Source organism: Boleophthalmus pectinirostris, unplaced genomic scaffold (genome assembly GCF_026225935.1).
Source record: "Boleophthalmus pectinirostris isolate CB_2022bp ecotype Guang Dong unplaced genomic scaffold, ASM2622593v1 HiC_scaffold_7, whole genome shotgun sequence".
Lineage (NCBI taxonomy): Eukaryota > Metazoa > Chordata > Actinopteri > Gobiiformes > Gobiidae > Boleophthalmus > Boleophthalmus pectinirostris.
Window position 1 is genome coordinate 39,497,512 of NW_026571473.1, and position 16,233 is coordinate 39,513,744.

Consider the following 16,233-nt stretch of genomic DNA (forward strand, 5'->3'; position numbering starts at 1 on the left):
TTTTCAGGGTGTGATTTCCTCTTCTGGGTTTGATTTCTCCACCTCTGATCAATTATTTTAAAATCTGACACAAGGAGCTCGGAGCGACTCCTGCAGCTCCACTGACGCTTCAGATCTGAGCAGATCTCCTCTGGTTTTTCAGTAAATCTGACCTGTCGTCTGAAGATCATTAGTCTGATTCATGAGCTGGTTTCACTTGGTGGAAACCGTGTGACCTGCAGCGTTAGGATTCGTTCACTCGACAGGAGACGAGGACTTTTTTTATTGAACCAGTCGCTGCTGTTTGGTCGTGACGTTTGTAAAGCTCCAAATCCTGTAGAAGAAGAACAAGAACGACTTTCCCCGAGATCAAACTCACCAAACATTCACTTTGTTCAGACTTTAAATCCTGGAGGATCTGGAGAATCACTGACAACACAGAATGTCTGACTCTTCTCTGATTGGCTGGAGCCTGAACTGGACTAAACCAAAACTAAACCAGGACGAAACCTGAGACTAAACCAGGACTAAACCAGGACTAAACCAGGACTAAACCTGAGACTAAACCAGGACTAAACAGGACTAAAGCAGGACTAAACCTGAGACTAAACCAGGACTAAACCAGGACTAAATGAGAACTAAATCAGGACTAAACCAGGACTAAACCAGGACTAAATGACTTCACCATTAACCAGTTAACAATGATCAAACAAATCCAGACTCCATCTTTAAAAACAGTTCAATCTGCAGCAGTGAAATCATGAAGAGTAAAATCCTCACAGACTCAGACTCTGAACAAGTGTCGTCGCGTCAGAAACAAAACACTGATGCTGATCAACATCGTCCTGTGCGTCTGTCGCCCCCGTCACACACAAACCTGCACAAAAACTATGTGAACTGTTTGTTTGTAAAAGTTTCATTTGTGTGATTCTGGTTCTTAAAATATGAACAGTTTGACTTTGGGTCGATGACGTCGTCCAGACCCTTAAAATCTTGACTTGAGTCTGTGGAAAAACTCACTTTTGATTCATATTTTCTATAATAACACAGACTTTTCCACAGCCTCAGGTCGTTTCTCTTCATGAGTTTTGTTAAAGTCGCTGTCGTCATCAGAGCGGAAATGACCAAAATATAATTTACACTAAAATAATAATGAATAATTTTAGAAATAAACTCACACAAATGAAAAAAAAACCAAAACAAACAAGCAAACAACATTATCGGCCCAAAATAAAACCGTGAATATCTTAAGAACCAGAATCACACAAACCAAACTTTCTGCAGCTCAAACGAAACACAAACGACTGACGTAGTTTTGTGTCGTTTTATTTCATTTTGAAGTTTCCTGGAGCTGCTGATCCCAGTTTGACCTGTAAAAGAATCGTTAATATCTCCAAAACGAAAGCAGCACAAACGAAGCACAAACGTTTGATGTAGTTTTTGTGTAGTTTTGCACAGAGGTTTTCCTGCCGGGGGCCGAATGAAAGTTTGTTCCACCTCACGTGACCAGAGATAAAAATGAATTCAGTCACAAACACAATAAAGATCTTCATTTAAGTTTACCAAAGATTCAGAGAATATTTACTCTTTATTTTTACTCTTTATATTTTTACTCTTTATATATTTACTCTTTATATTTTTACTCTTTATATATTTACTCTTTATATATTTACTCTTTATATTTTACTCTTTATATTTTTACTCTTTATATATTTTACTCTTTATATTTTTCTTTACTCTTTATATTTTATTTTATATTACTCTTTATATTTTTTATATTTTACTCTTTATATATTTTACTTTTACTCTTTATATTTATCTTATATATTTTACTCTTTATATATTTACTCTTTATATTTACTCTTACTTTATATATCTTTATATACTCTTATATTTTTACTCTTTATATATTTCTTTATCTTTATATACTTTTACTCTTTATATTTTTACTCTTTATATTTTTACTCTTACTCTTTATATTTTTACTCTTTATATATTTACTCTTTTATATTTTTATATCTTTTATATATTTACTCTTTATATATTTATATATCTCTTTATATTTTTTACTCTTTATATATTTTATCTTTATATATTTATTTTATATTTACTATATATTACTCTTTATATTTTTACTCTTTATATTTTTACTCTTTATATATTTACTCTTTATATTTTACTCTTTTATATTTTATTTTACTCTTTTATTTTACTACTCTTTATATATTTTACTCTTTATATATTTTACTCTTTTATATATTTATATCTTTATATTATTTACTCTTTATATATTTATCTTTATATATTTACTCTTTTATATATTTTATTCTTTATATACTTTATACTATTTTTTTCTCTTTATATATTTATTTCTTTATATTTTTACTCTTTATATATTTACTCTTTATATATTTATTTTATATATTTACTTTATATATTTACTTCTTTATATATTTATTCTTTATATTTTTATTTTACTCTTTACATATATTTTATATTTTTTATTTACTTTATCTTTATATATTTACTCTTTATATTTTTTACTCTTTATATATTTTACTCTTTATATATTTACTCTTTATATATTTACTCTTTATATTTATTTTACTCTTTATATTTTATTTTTATTCTCTTTATATTATCTTTATATATTACTTTTATATATTTACTTCTTTATATATTTATTCTTTATATTTTTACTCTTATATTATATCTTACTTTTATATATTTATTCTCTTTATATATTTTACTCTTTATATATTTTTTATATCTTTATATTTTACTTTTATATATTTACTCTTTATATCTTTATATATTTATTCTTTATATTTTATTCTTTTATATTTTATTCTTTATATACTTTATTACTCTTTATATATTTTTCTCTTTATATATTTTACTCTTCTTTATATATTTTATATCTTTATATATTTACTTCTTTATATATATTTTACTCTTTATATATTTACTCTTTATATATTTATTCTTTATATTTTTACTTATATTTTACTTTATATATATTTTTACTCTTTATATATTTATTCTTTATATTTTTAACTCTTTTATATATTTTTCTTTATATTTTACTCTTTATATTTTACTCTTTATATATTTATTCTTTATATATTTTACTCTTTTATATATTTTATCTTATATATTTACTCTTTATATATTTACTCTTTATATATTTATTCTTTTATATTTTTACTCTTTATATATTTTTATATTTATCTTTATATATTTTACTCTTTATATATTTACTCTTTATATATTTACTCTTTATATATTTATTCTTTATATTTTTACTCTTTATATTTTTACTCTTTATATATTTACTCTTTATATATTTACTCTTTATATATTTATTCTTTATATATTTATTCTTTATATATTTACTCTTTATATATTTTCTTTATATATTTATTCTTTATATTTTTACTCTTTATATGTTTACTCTTTATATATTTATTCTTTATATGCTCTTTATATATTTACTCTTTATATATTTACTCTTTATATATTTATTCTTTATATTTTATATACTCTTTATATTTTATTTTATATATTTACTCTTTATATATTTACTCTTTTATATATTTACTCTTTATATATTTTTATTCTTTATATATTTATATCTTTTATTATTTTATCTTTATATATTTATATATTTATATATTTATTCTTTATATATTTACTCTTTATATATTTATTCTTTATATATTTATTTTTTATTTATTATATTTTTACTCTTTATATTTTACTCTTTATATGTTTACTCTTTATATAGTTTACTCTTTATATATTTACTCTTTATATATTTACTCTTTATATATTTTACTCTTTATATATTTTACTCTTTATATATTTACTCTTTATATTTATTTATTATATTTTTTTTACTCTTTATATATTTTACTCTTTATATATTTATATCTTTATATATTTATTCTTTATATATTTATTCTTTATATATTTACTCTTTATATATTTATTCTTTATATATTTATATATTTTTACTCTTTATATATTTACTCTTTATATTTTACTCTTTATATTTATTTTATATTACTATTTATATATATTTATTCTTTATATATTTACTTTATTTATATATCTTTATATATTTACTCTTTATATATTTACTTCTTTATATTTGTGGTGGAGGTGAGGGTGTTTCCGGTGGAGAGTCAGCTCCTGATCTCCTCTCGAGGATTCAGGGGGAGCAGGGGATTGTGGGGGGGCAGGGGTTGTGGGGGAGCAGGGGTTTGTGGGGGAGCAGGGGTTGTGGGGGAGCAGGGGTTTGTGGGGGAGCAGGGGTTTGTGGGGGAGCAGGGGATTGTGGGGGCAGGGGATGTGGGGGGCAGGGGGATTGTGGGGGGGCAGGGGATTGTGGGGGAGGGAGTGGGGGGGGGGATTGTGGGGGGGCAGGGGTTTGTGGGGGGGCAGGGGGATTGTGGGGGGCAGGGGTTGTGGGGGGGCAGGGGGATTGTGGGGGGGCAGGGGTTTGTGGGGGCAGGGGTTGTGGGGGGGCAGGGGTTTGTGGGGGAGCAGGGGATTGTGGGGGAGCAGGGGTTTGTGGGGGAGCAGGGGTTGTGGGGGGGCAGGGGTTTGTGGGGGGAGGGGGATTGTGGGGGGGGCAGGGGTTTGTGGGGGGCAGGGGATTGTGGGGGAGCAGGGGATTGTGGGGGAGCAGGGGGATTGTGGGGGGGAGGGGATTGTGGGGGAGCAGGGGTTTGTGGGGGGGGGCAGGGGTTTGTGGGGGAGCAGGGGATTGTGGGGGAGCAGGGGTTGTGGGGGAGCAGGGGATTGTGGGGGCAGGGGTTTGTGGGGGGCAGGGGTTTGTGGGGGGGCAGGGGTTGTGGGGAGCAGGTTTGTGGGGGGGCAGGGGTTGTGGGGGAGCAGGGGTTGTGGGGGGGCAGGGGTTTGTGGGGGGCAGCAGGGGTTTGTGGGGGGGCAGGGGGATTGTGGGGGAGCAGGGGATTGTGGGATTGATGGTCGAGTGGCAGTGTTAATGAAGCACAAACAGCCCGCGGCGTCAAACTACAGACCTGACGTCGAGCTCAACAGCACAAGGAGAAAGAGACAAACATGTGAGTGATGATGTCAGATCGACTCTGACAGGAACAGAGTTCGTTTATTTAAATGGACGTTAAAGTTCTCGCCGTCGTGTTCCACACAGGAAGTTCTCCAGGAGGTTCTCCAGGAGGTTCTCCAGGAGGTTCTTCCAGGAGGTTCTCCAGGAGGTTCTCCAGGAGGTTCTTCAGGAGGTTCTCCAGGAGGTTCTCCAGGAGGTTCTCCAGGAGGTTCTCCAGGAGGTTCTCCAGGAGGTTCTCCAGGAGGTTCTTCAGGCTCCTCCTGACTCTGGCTCGTCCATCAGCAGTGTCAGGAGTAACAGATTACATGTACCAGAGTAATCAGAGTACAGTTTATGAGTAACTGTATTCAGTTACAGTTACTGTTTCAGTGAGTGGTAATTGGATTACAGTTACTTTGTTGAAAAAAATGGATTAGACAGAGGAATTTAACTGTTTTCACTTTTTGGGCTAAACCAGAACTAAACCAGAACTAAACCAGGACTGAACCAGGACTAAACAAGGATTAAACCAGGACTAAACCAGGACTAAACCAGGATTAAACCAGGACTAAACCAGGTCTAAACCAGGACTAAACCAGAACTAAACCAGGACTAAACCAGGACTAAACCAGGATTAAACCAGGACTAAAACCAGGTACTAAACCAGGACTAAACCAGGTAAACCAGGATAAACCAGAAAACTAAACCAGAACTAAACCAGCTAAACAGAACTAAACCAGGACTAAACCAGAACTAACCAGGACAAACCAGGACTAAACCAGAACCAAAAGGACTAAATCGGACTAAACCAGGTCTAAACCAGGACTAAACCAGGACTAAACCAGGACTAAACTAAACCAGGACTAAACCACCAGGACTAAACCAGGATTAAACCAGGACTAAACCAGGTCTAAACCAGGACTAAACCAGGACTAAACCAGAACTTAAACCAGGACTAAACCAGGAACTAAACCAGGAACCAGGACTAAACCAGAACTTAACCAGGACTAAACCAGAACTAAACCAGGACTAAACCAGAACTAGGAAAGGCAAATTTGTTTGTATAACACATTTTGTCCACAAAAGAATTCAACACGTTTTACAGAATAAGAAAGACTAAACCAGGACTGGACCTGGACTAAACCAAGACTGGACGTGGACTAAACCAAGACTGGACCTGGACTAAACCAAGACTGGACCTGGACTAAACCAGGACTGGACGTGGACTAAACCAGGACTCTCCTCCAGGTCTACGAGGACTCCAGATGGATTGTGTTAATCAGACATTTATTTAAGTGACAAGACGAGGACATTTAATGTTAATTTGGTTTAGTCCTGGTTCAGTTCTGGTTTAGTCCTTGTTTAGACCTGGTTGAGTCCTGGTTGAGTCCTGGTCTCTGGTCTCATGTTTCTGAATCAAACGCATCTGAATAAATAAAACACAGGACGTCCGCTGCCTCAGGCCCCGACTTTATTAGACCCAGATCAAGACCAGGACTAAAGCAGAACTGAACCAGGACTGAACCAGGACTGAACCAGGACTGGACCAGGACCAGGACTGAACCAGGACTGAACCAGACCAGGACTAAAGCAGAACTAAACCAGGAATGAACCAAGACTGAAGCAGGACTTAACCACGACGAGGACTACAGGAGAACTAAACCAGGACTAAACTGACACTGAAACAAGACCAGGACTAAACCAGGACTGGGACCAGAAATATGTCCTCTACATTTGACCCGTCCAGAGCAGTGGACCAGATCTGAGCCCGGATCCAGGACCAGAGTGTCTACTTGGACCTGCTGTAGTCCTGTTGTAGTTGTGGTTTAGTCTTGGTTGAGTCTTGGTTTAGTCCTGAATCAGTCCTGGTTAAGTTCTGGTTTAGTCCTGGTTTATTCCTGGTTGAGTCTTGGTTGAGTCCTGGTTTAGTCCTGGACTGGTCCCTCCCTTTAAGAACAGTGAGATCCAGGTCCAGGAGGTCCGGTCTAAACAGATCCATGTGGTCCTCGTTAAAGACTCAGGAAATCTGACCCTCCACAGGGTTCAACTGAGGACTAAACCAGGACTAAACCAGGACTAAACCAGGACTCAACCAGGACTCAACCAGGACTAAACCAGGACTAAACCAGGACTCAACCAGGACTAAACCAGGACTAAACCAGGACTAAACCAGGACTAACAACCAGGACTAAACCAGGACTAAACCAGGACTAAACCAGGACTGAACCAGGACTAAACCAGGACTAAACCAGGTCTGGACCAGGACTAAACCAGGACTAAACCAGGACTAAACCAGGTCTGGACCAGGTGAATCCAAACTTCACTGTTCGCTTAACAAACCGTCTCGTCTTAAAGCTGCACTGTGGAGTTTTTCTGGAGGCTCTGTCAGCGTCTCTCGTCTCTATGGAGATGTTCTTCCTTTGCCTGGAATGTTCCGCAGTGTGACATTAAAGTCGTCACTGCGCTGAGTCATCGTGTCTCTGAATCATTAGTTTTATTCGATTTTAAACAAAGAAAAACAAACAGCAGAAATCAAAGGCTCCAGGAGTCACAGTTTGGACTTTAAATACACGTTTATTTTCTTTAAACATTCAACTGGAACAAAATAATCAATAAAATAATGACAGAAACATTAGAAACGATATAAAACACGTCTTAACATTTGAACATTTTAATGAGATCAGTGGGTTTGTGTTTCATTGTGGATCAGCTCCTGACTTTTCTTCTCTCTGACCTTTACTGATTTATCACCTTCTGTTTGGACAAACAAATATTTGTCTATTTTAAATGTAAGAACTTATTCAGTCTGGCGCCACCTAGTGTCTCTGCTCAGTTTGAGAAACACTCGATCAGGAGAGTCAAACTCATGTTGTTCCGGGCGTCGTGTCCAACCGACTTTGTGTCTGGATCAGAAAACTCATGTCATATAAACCCCAAAAATAACAATAAGTTCAAATATTTGTGCAGAGAAACACAAATCTATTACAGAAATCTTTTTTAGCTGATGAACTCTTTCTTTTACAAAATATTATAATATTATGAACAACCTGAAACTTTAAGAAAAATACAATTTCAACACAAAGTTTGAACATGAACTTGTCTGTAAACAGGAATAAGTCCATTTTTTGTTGTAAAAATCCTGCACTCGGCTCCACTTTTCTCATGTTGGACATTTTTCTGATGAGGGTGTCACGGTCAACAGTCAAAACGATCGTCCTTTAAGAGCGTTTGGAAAGAGACAAGTCTTCATTTGTGCTGCTCTGGTGGAGGGGCCACGTACAGAGACGCTGGAGACGCTGCTGTGATAAACACCACAGAAAATTAACACCATTTTAATAGAAAATATCATTCAAATATTTAAGTAGAAAATCAGCCGAGCCGTATGTTTGACACCCCTGGTCTAGACGGTTCGTAAAAACCCTGGAAGTGTGAATTCAGGCTCCAGCCAATCAGAGAAGAGTCAGACATTCTGTGTTGTCAGTTTAAAGTCTGAACAAAGTGAATGTTTGGTGAGTTTGATCTCGGGGAAAGTCGTTCTTGTTCTTCTTCTACAGGATTTGGAGCTTTACAAACGTCACGACCAAACAGCAGCGACTGGTTCAATAAAAAAGTCCTCGTCTCCTGTCGAGTGAACGAATCCTAACGCTGCAGGTCACACGGTTTCCACCAAGTGAAACCAGCTCAGGAATCAGACTGACAGGACGTTCATGTGTCAGAATGTGTCAGAACTGTAGATCACAGACCCTCCTGCAGATCGTGACGAGACGACCCTCCCAAAAAAAGAGTCTCTTGACCCACGTGAGGATCGTGACCAGACTTTGGGACACACTGGTCGAGACCTGGAGCCTCGTCGTTGGTGAACAGGTGATGAGACTCTCGGCTCGTCTCTCAGTCCACCCAGATCCACCCGGATCCACCCGGATCCACCCGGATCCACCCGGATCCACCCGGATCCACCCGGGGTTTATCTGTAACACGTCCTGACCTCGTCCCTCACGCCGTCTTCTCTCTGCTGTTGGAGAAGTGAGGATAATCCTGCGTTTGTCTTGACAGATTCTGTATCTGATCATCACGTGACCATAAAGTTCAACACATTTATGTAGATTCATCGTCAGATGTTCAGAACTCGTCTGTGTGAGTTTTGTAGTTGGCAGATGCTGTTTGTGTCCTGGGAGTAAATATCCAACACTGTTATTCACACACACACACATTTACTCTTTACACCCGGGTTATTTATCGTGGCACAGAGAAGGACGCCCACCTGTTCTACACAAAAATGCTGTTTACACCCAGGTTATTTATTTAAAAAAACAACAACAACTCACTGACAGTAATATTTGATGTTTTTTTTACTCAAAATGATGCGGAATCATCGATCAATCATTGGCAGTCGGCGCCTAATGGTTTAGTCCTGGTTAAATCTTGTTTTAGTCCTGTTTTAATCCTGGTTTAAAACTGGTTTTAGTCCTGATTTTAGTCCTGGTTTAAAACTGGTTTTAGTTCTGATTTAGTCCTGGTTTTAGTCCTGGTTTAGTCCTGGTCTAACTTCTGGTTTAGTTCTGGTTTAGAGGCGCACAGGAAGAGGCACGGGAGCAGGAAGAGACGCATTCGGTCTATGGATCCACGTAGCGTAGGTGAGACGGGCTAACGCCAAGGCCAGGGCCTGTGTTGGTTCACGGGGCCCTACACACTGTGTGTACTGTGTGTACTGTGTGTATTGGTTCACGGGGCCCCACACACTGTGTGTACTGTGTGTATTGGTTCACGGGGCCCTACACACTGTGTGTAATGTGTGTACTGTGTGTATTGGTTCACGGGGCCCCACACACTGTGTGCACTGTGTGTACTGTGTGTATTGGTTCACGGGGCCCCACACACTGTGTGCACTGTGTGTACTGTGTGAACCGGTGCTGACTCTGTATCATGCAGTGTGACAGTGTGGAGCCATGTGAAAAAATCCACAATAACCAGCGGGTTTGGAAAGTCTGGACTGTTGCACACGAGAGACGGACAATCTGCCTGGAGACAAAAGTCACACAGAACCGACGTAAATAAAACAACTCTGTACATGAGTGAAATGACTGTTGGAGAAAGAGACGCACTGAACCTGCGCACGTACGACACGCGCACGTTTGATCTCTGTAAAGTTTAACATGAAGCGTCTCCAGACTCAGACTCACCTGTGTCCGACAGAAGCTCCACATCAGGCACAGAGCCTGAAAACTGTGTTTTCTGTATTTTATACAGATTCTTCTTGTGGCGTTAGGTTTGGTTTTTGTGCACAAAGCTGCATTAAAAACATGATCATCTCAAACAGGCTGATGTCGCTCACAGGCTGAACTTGAACTGCTGAATAAACAGATCAACCAACATAACTTCTGTCTTTACATCGTACGATCTAAATAAACTGTCCATGATGCTGCGATGCTTCAACTTTATTACACAAACAGTAACTGCAAATATATTTTGTAGAAACACTGACTTATTTTTTACCCAACCTTTGTTTTAAATTGTATTTCTTTGTCAAATCCAGCTTCCTGCACTTTTCACAGGAAATGACGTAAGCGAACGCGTCACTGTTTCCTTTTTCCTTGAGACGGTGTAAATAGAATCGAGTCCATTGATCTGATCACCCAGAGACACTGTGTTTACAGTTTGATGATTTGCTCCACTGGTCACAGCCTGAAAACACCACAACTCTTCATCTTTATATTTATGTTGGATTTATTTTATTATTTCCATCCAGTGTTGGGAGGATTTTCCTGTTTTCACATTATTTTTATTTTTTAATTTTTATTTATTTATTTTTCTTTTTTTTTTTCGGTAATTCCACTCATTGCTGGAAACTAAACCAGGACTAAAACCAGATCTAAACCAGGACTAAACCAGGACTAAACCAGGTCTATACTAGATCTAAACCAGGACTAAACCAGGACTAAACCAGGTCTATACTAGATCTAAACCAGGACTAAACCAGGACTAAACCAGGACTAAAACCAGGTCTAAACCAGGACTAAACCAGGACTAAAACCAGGTCTAAACCAGGACTAAACCAGGAAACCAGGTCTAAACCAGGTCTAAACCAGGACTAAAACCAGGTCTAAATCCTGCTGTGTGGACTCCTCTTCCTCCTCTTCTATCAATAATATTTACGGTTCAGTTTCCTCGTCTTTGTTTCTCTACAGCAAATCAAGTAATCCAAAGTAATCAGATTACATTACTCACTTTAAGTAATTTAATAGATTCTGTTACAAACTACATTTTGGTGTGTGTAATCTGTAATCTGTAGGGGATTACATTTTAAAAGTAAACTTCCCAACACTGTTTCCATCATGTCTGAAGTTTTCACTCTGCGACTCTCAGTATTTCAACTTTACTTTACTTCATCGTCTCGTCTCAGGAGTCGAGTCGAGGTGTTTTTATTTTAAAAACTTTTAAACAATCGACCTCCGTCACCGGCGTCTCCAACGGCTCCGACGGCTCCGACGGCTCCGACGGCTCCAACGGCTCCAACGGCTCCAACGGCTCCAACGGCTCTCGACTCCTTTAGAACCACATGTGTTACTGTTCTGTGTGTGTGTGTGTGTGTGTGTGTGTGTGTGTGCGTGTGTGTGCGTGTGTTGTTTGTATTGTCGACGTGTGTGTGTGTGTGTGTGTACTTGTTGCAGTACTTGTCACAGTAGTTTTACAGTACAGTTGCAGTACTTTTTGCAGTACTCGGAGCAGTATTTTGTCTGCGGCAGCTCTCGTCATGAGTTTTTTGTAGTAGTTTTGCAGTACTTTTCACAGTACTTTAGTCTGTGGTGGCTCTAGTTTCGTTCATGAGTTTTTGCAGTAGTTTTGTAGTAGTTTAGTCGTACTTTTGCAGTATTTTTTGCAGTACTTTTGTCTGTGTGTCTCCAGTTTCGTTCATGAGTTTTTGCAGTAGTTTTGTAGTAGTTCTGTAGTACTTTTGTAGTACTTTTGTGTGTGTGTCTCCAGTTTCGTTCATGAGTTTTTGTAGTAGTTTTGCAGTAGTTTTGTAGTAGTTCTGTAGTACTTTTGTTGTACTTTTGTTGTACTTTTGTGTGTGTGTCTCCAGTTTCGTTCATGAGTTTTTGCAGTAGTTCTGTAGTAGTTTTGTAGTAGTTCTGTAGTACTTTTGTTGTACTTTTGTGTGTGTGTCTCCAGTTTCGTTCATGAGTTTTTGCAGTAGTTCTGTAGTAGTTTTGTAGTAGTTCTGTAGTACTTTTGTTGTACTTTTGTGTGTGTGTCTCCAGTTTCGTTCATGAGTTTCTGCAGTAGTTTTGCAGTAGTTTTGTAGTAGTTCTGTAGTACTTTTGTTGTACTTTTGTGTGTGTGTCTCCAGTTTCGTTCATGAGTTTTTGTAGTAGTTTTGCAGTAGTTTTGTAGTAGTTCTGTAGTACTTTTTGTTGTACTTTGTTGTACTTTTGTGTGTGTGTCTCCAGTTTCGTTCATGAGTTTTTGCAGTAGTTTTGCAGTAGTTTTGTAGTAGTTCTGTAGTACTTTTGTTGTACTTTTGTTGTACTTTTGTGTGTGTGTCTCCAGTTTCGTTCATGAGTTTCTGCAGTAGTTTTGCAGTAGTTTTGTAGTAGTTCTGTAGTACTTTTGTTGTACTTTTGTTGTACTTTTGTGTGTGTGTCTCCAGTTTCGTTCATGAGTTTTTGTAGTAGTTTTGCAGTAGTTTTGTAGTAGTTCTGTAGTACTTTTGTTGTACTTTTGTTGTACTTTTGTGTGTGTGTCTCCAGTTTCGTTCATGAGTTTCTGCAGTAGTTTTGCAGTAGTTTTGTAGTAGTTCTGTAGTACTTTTGTTGTACTTTTGTGTGTGTGTCTCCAGTTTCGTTCATGAGTTTTTGCAGTAGTTCTGTAGTAGTTTTGTAGTAGTTCTGTAGTACTTTTGTTGTACTTTTGTGTGTGCGTCTCCAGTTTCGTTCATGAGTTTTTGCAGTAGTTTTGTAGTAGTTCTGTAGTAGTTTTGTAGTAGTTCTGTAGTAGTTTTGTAGTACTTTTGTGTGTGCGTCTCCAGTTTCGTTCATGAGTTTTTGTAGTAGTTTTGCAGTAGTTTTGTAGTAGTTCTGTAGTAGTTTTGTAGTAGTTCTGTAGTACTTTTGTTGTACTTTTGTGTGTGTCTCCAGTTTCGTTCATGAGTTTTTGTATTAGTTTTGCAGTAGTTTTGTAGTAGTTCTGTAGTACTTTTGTTGTACTTTTGTGTGTGCGTCTCCAGTTTCGTTCATGAGTTTTTGATGAGGCGCTGTGACCTCAGTTTGACCCCAGACTCATGTGTCACTGCAGTGACACAAAACCACCAACAGAGGGAGACAACACACCGACAAACACACACGAGCACTGAGAGAAAGAGACGAGGGAAGAGAGAAGAGAGAGAAGAGGAGGGGAGGAGAGAGGAGGAGAGGAGGAGAGGAGGAGAGGAGGAGAGGAGGAGAGGAGAGAGAGAGAGAGGAGAGAGGAGGAGTGGAGGAGAGGAGGAGAGGAGAGAGAGAGGAGGAGGAGAGGAGGAGGAGGAGGAGAGAGGAGAGGAGAAGAGGAGGAGTGGAGGAAAGGAGGAGAGGAGGAGTGGAGGAGAGGAGGAGAGGAGGAGGAGAGAGGAGGGAGGAAGAGAGGAGAGAGGAGAGGAGAAGAGGAGGAGTGGAGGAAAGGAGGAGGAGGAGGAGTGGAGGAGAGGAGGAGGAAGGAGAGAGGAGAGGAGAGGAGAGAGGAGGAGGAGGAGGAGAGGAGGAGAGAGAGGAGAGGGAGGAGAGAGAGGAGAGGAGGAGAGGAGGAGAGGAGGAGGAGAGGAGAGGAGGAGGAGTGGGAGGAGAGAGGAGGAGAGGAGGAGAGGAGGAGAGGAGGAGAGAGGAGGAGAGAGAGGAGAGGAGAGAGAGGAGGAGAGAGGAGAGAGGGAGGGGAGGAGAGGAGGAGAGGAGGAGAGGAGGAGAGGAGGAGAGGAGGAGAGGAGGAGAGAGAGAGAGAGGAGAGGAGGAGAGGAGGGAGGAGGAGAGGAGAGGAGGAGAGGAGGAGAGGAGGAGAGACCTGAGTCGTGGTGTTGGTGTGACTCCAGACTGAGGCTGGTTTTCTCTGATATAAAATAACACAGTAAAAAAGATAAAAAATATAAAATTATAAAAACAATATTTAAAAAATATATGAAAAAGTACAAATATAAAAATGTAAAAAATATATAAAAGTACAAATATAAAAATGTTTTTTAAAAAGTATGAAATTGTATAAATATAAAAATATAACAATATAAAAAATATTTAAATATATATATGAAATTGTACAAATATTTATATATATATATATATATTATATATATATATATATATATATATATATATATATATATATATATATATTATATTATATATATATATATATATAAAATTGAAAAACATAAAAATATAAACAGATATAAACTGTAGAATGTTTTGTGTTGAAGAATCATCGTCACTTCAGACCAACACAAACAACAACAAACAAATAAACAAATAAAAATAAGTGTCACTTTGTGGAGGTGAAAAGTTTCCTGTGTGACACAGAAACAGAAAGTTAAAGCCACACTCCGGAACATTCTCCATGGAGACAGAGGTTTAAAGCCGCTCTGTGGGACATGTGGGTCAGAGGAGCAGGGTGTGGTCAGATCTGATCATGTGACTGTGGCGCCTCCTGGTGGACGTGAGTTTCACTGACACAAGACAAAAAACAACAAGAAACTGAAGGAACCAGACCTCCGCTTCATCACTCCATCACTCTGCCCCCTCCTCCTCCTCTCCTCCTCTCCTCCCTCTCTCTCTCCTCCTCATTTCCTTTTCTCTCCTCCTCTTCTCTCGAGACTCTCGTCCCCTCCTCTCTCCTTCCTCTTCAGTCTCTTCCTTTTCACTTCTCCTGCCCCTCCTCTTCTTCTTCTCTCCTCTCTCTCTCCTTTCTTTTCTCTCCTCCCTCTCTTCCTCCTCTTTTCCTCTCCTCCTCTCCCTCTCTTCTTCTTCTTCTCCTTCTCTCTCTCTCTCCTCCTCCCTTTCTCCTCTCTCTCTTCTTCTCCTCCGTCTCTTCTCCTCTCTTCTCCTCCTCCCTCTCTCCTCCCTCTCTTCTCCTCCTCCCTCTCTCCTCTCTCTCCTCCTCCCTCTCTCCTCTCTCCTCCTCCTCTCTCTCTCTCTCTCTCTCCTCCCTCTCTTCTCCTCCTCCTCTCTCTCCCTCTCTCTCTCCTCCTCCCTCTCTCCTCCCTCTCTTCTCCTCCTCCCTCTCTCCTCTCTCTCTTCTTCTCCTCCGTCTCAGTGGTGCAGTGGAGTTGTTTTCTCAGGAGGGGGCGGAGCTTGTGTGTGGGCTCCTCAGACACTAAAATCAGAAACAGCAGAAGAAGAAGAAGAAGAAGAAGAAGAAGAGACCCGGGGGCCGTGACCTCTGACCCCTGACGCCGGCGGACGTGTTGGATTTGGAAAAGTTTAAAAAAAAAAAAAAAAAAAAAAAAAAACACGAAAATCTGAAAAAAACAAAAAACGACTCAAAATAAAAACCACTTCACCAGGAACAAGACCTGGTTTAGTCCTGGTTCAGTCCTGGTTTAGTTCTGGTTTAGTCCTGGTTTAGTCCTGGTTTAGTTCTGGTTTAGTCCTGGTTTAGTCCTGGTTTAGTCCTGGTTTAGTCCTGGTTTAGTCCTGGTCATAAATGATAAACTTTTGTGGTTTATTATTATTTTGTTCAACCATAAACAAAAAACAAAAAAACAAAAACTGGCATCTAAAAAAAAAATGAAGATAAAAACTAAAAAAACAAACACAGATGTGTTTGTGTTTATGAGTCTGAAGTGATTTAAAAAGTCCAACACTGTAGAAACTTAAAAAAATAAAAAAAGAGCAAAAACTGGAGGGTCAAAATCTCACAGTAAAATACTTCAAAGTTTTTTTTTTAACAGAAAAAGTGTTATTTTAACTCTTTGAGAGTAAATGTTGGAGTTGGGGTTATTTGACAGAGTTAATTCAACTTCTCTTAGTGTTAATTTGTCTCCTCCACTTCAAACTCCCTCCAGTTTGAACCAGTTTTGTTCTGAATTTCATCTTAAATTAACTCAAATAAAGTGTGAAATAAAACTCCTCTGTGTGTTGTTGAGTTAAATCAGGAAAACTCTACAAAGTGTTACATGTGAACATTTCCAACAATGTTAAATTAACTCAAATGAACAGATTGGA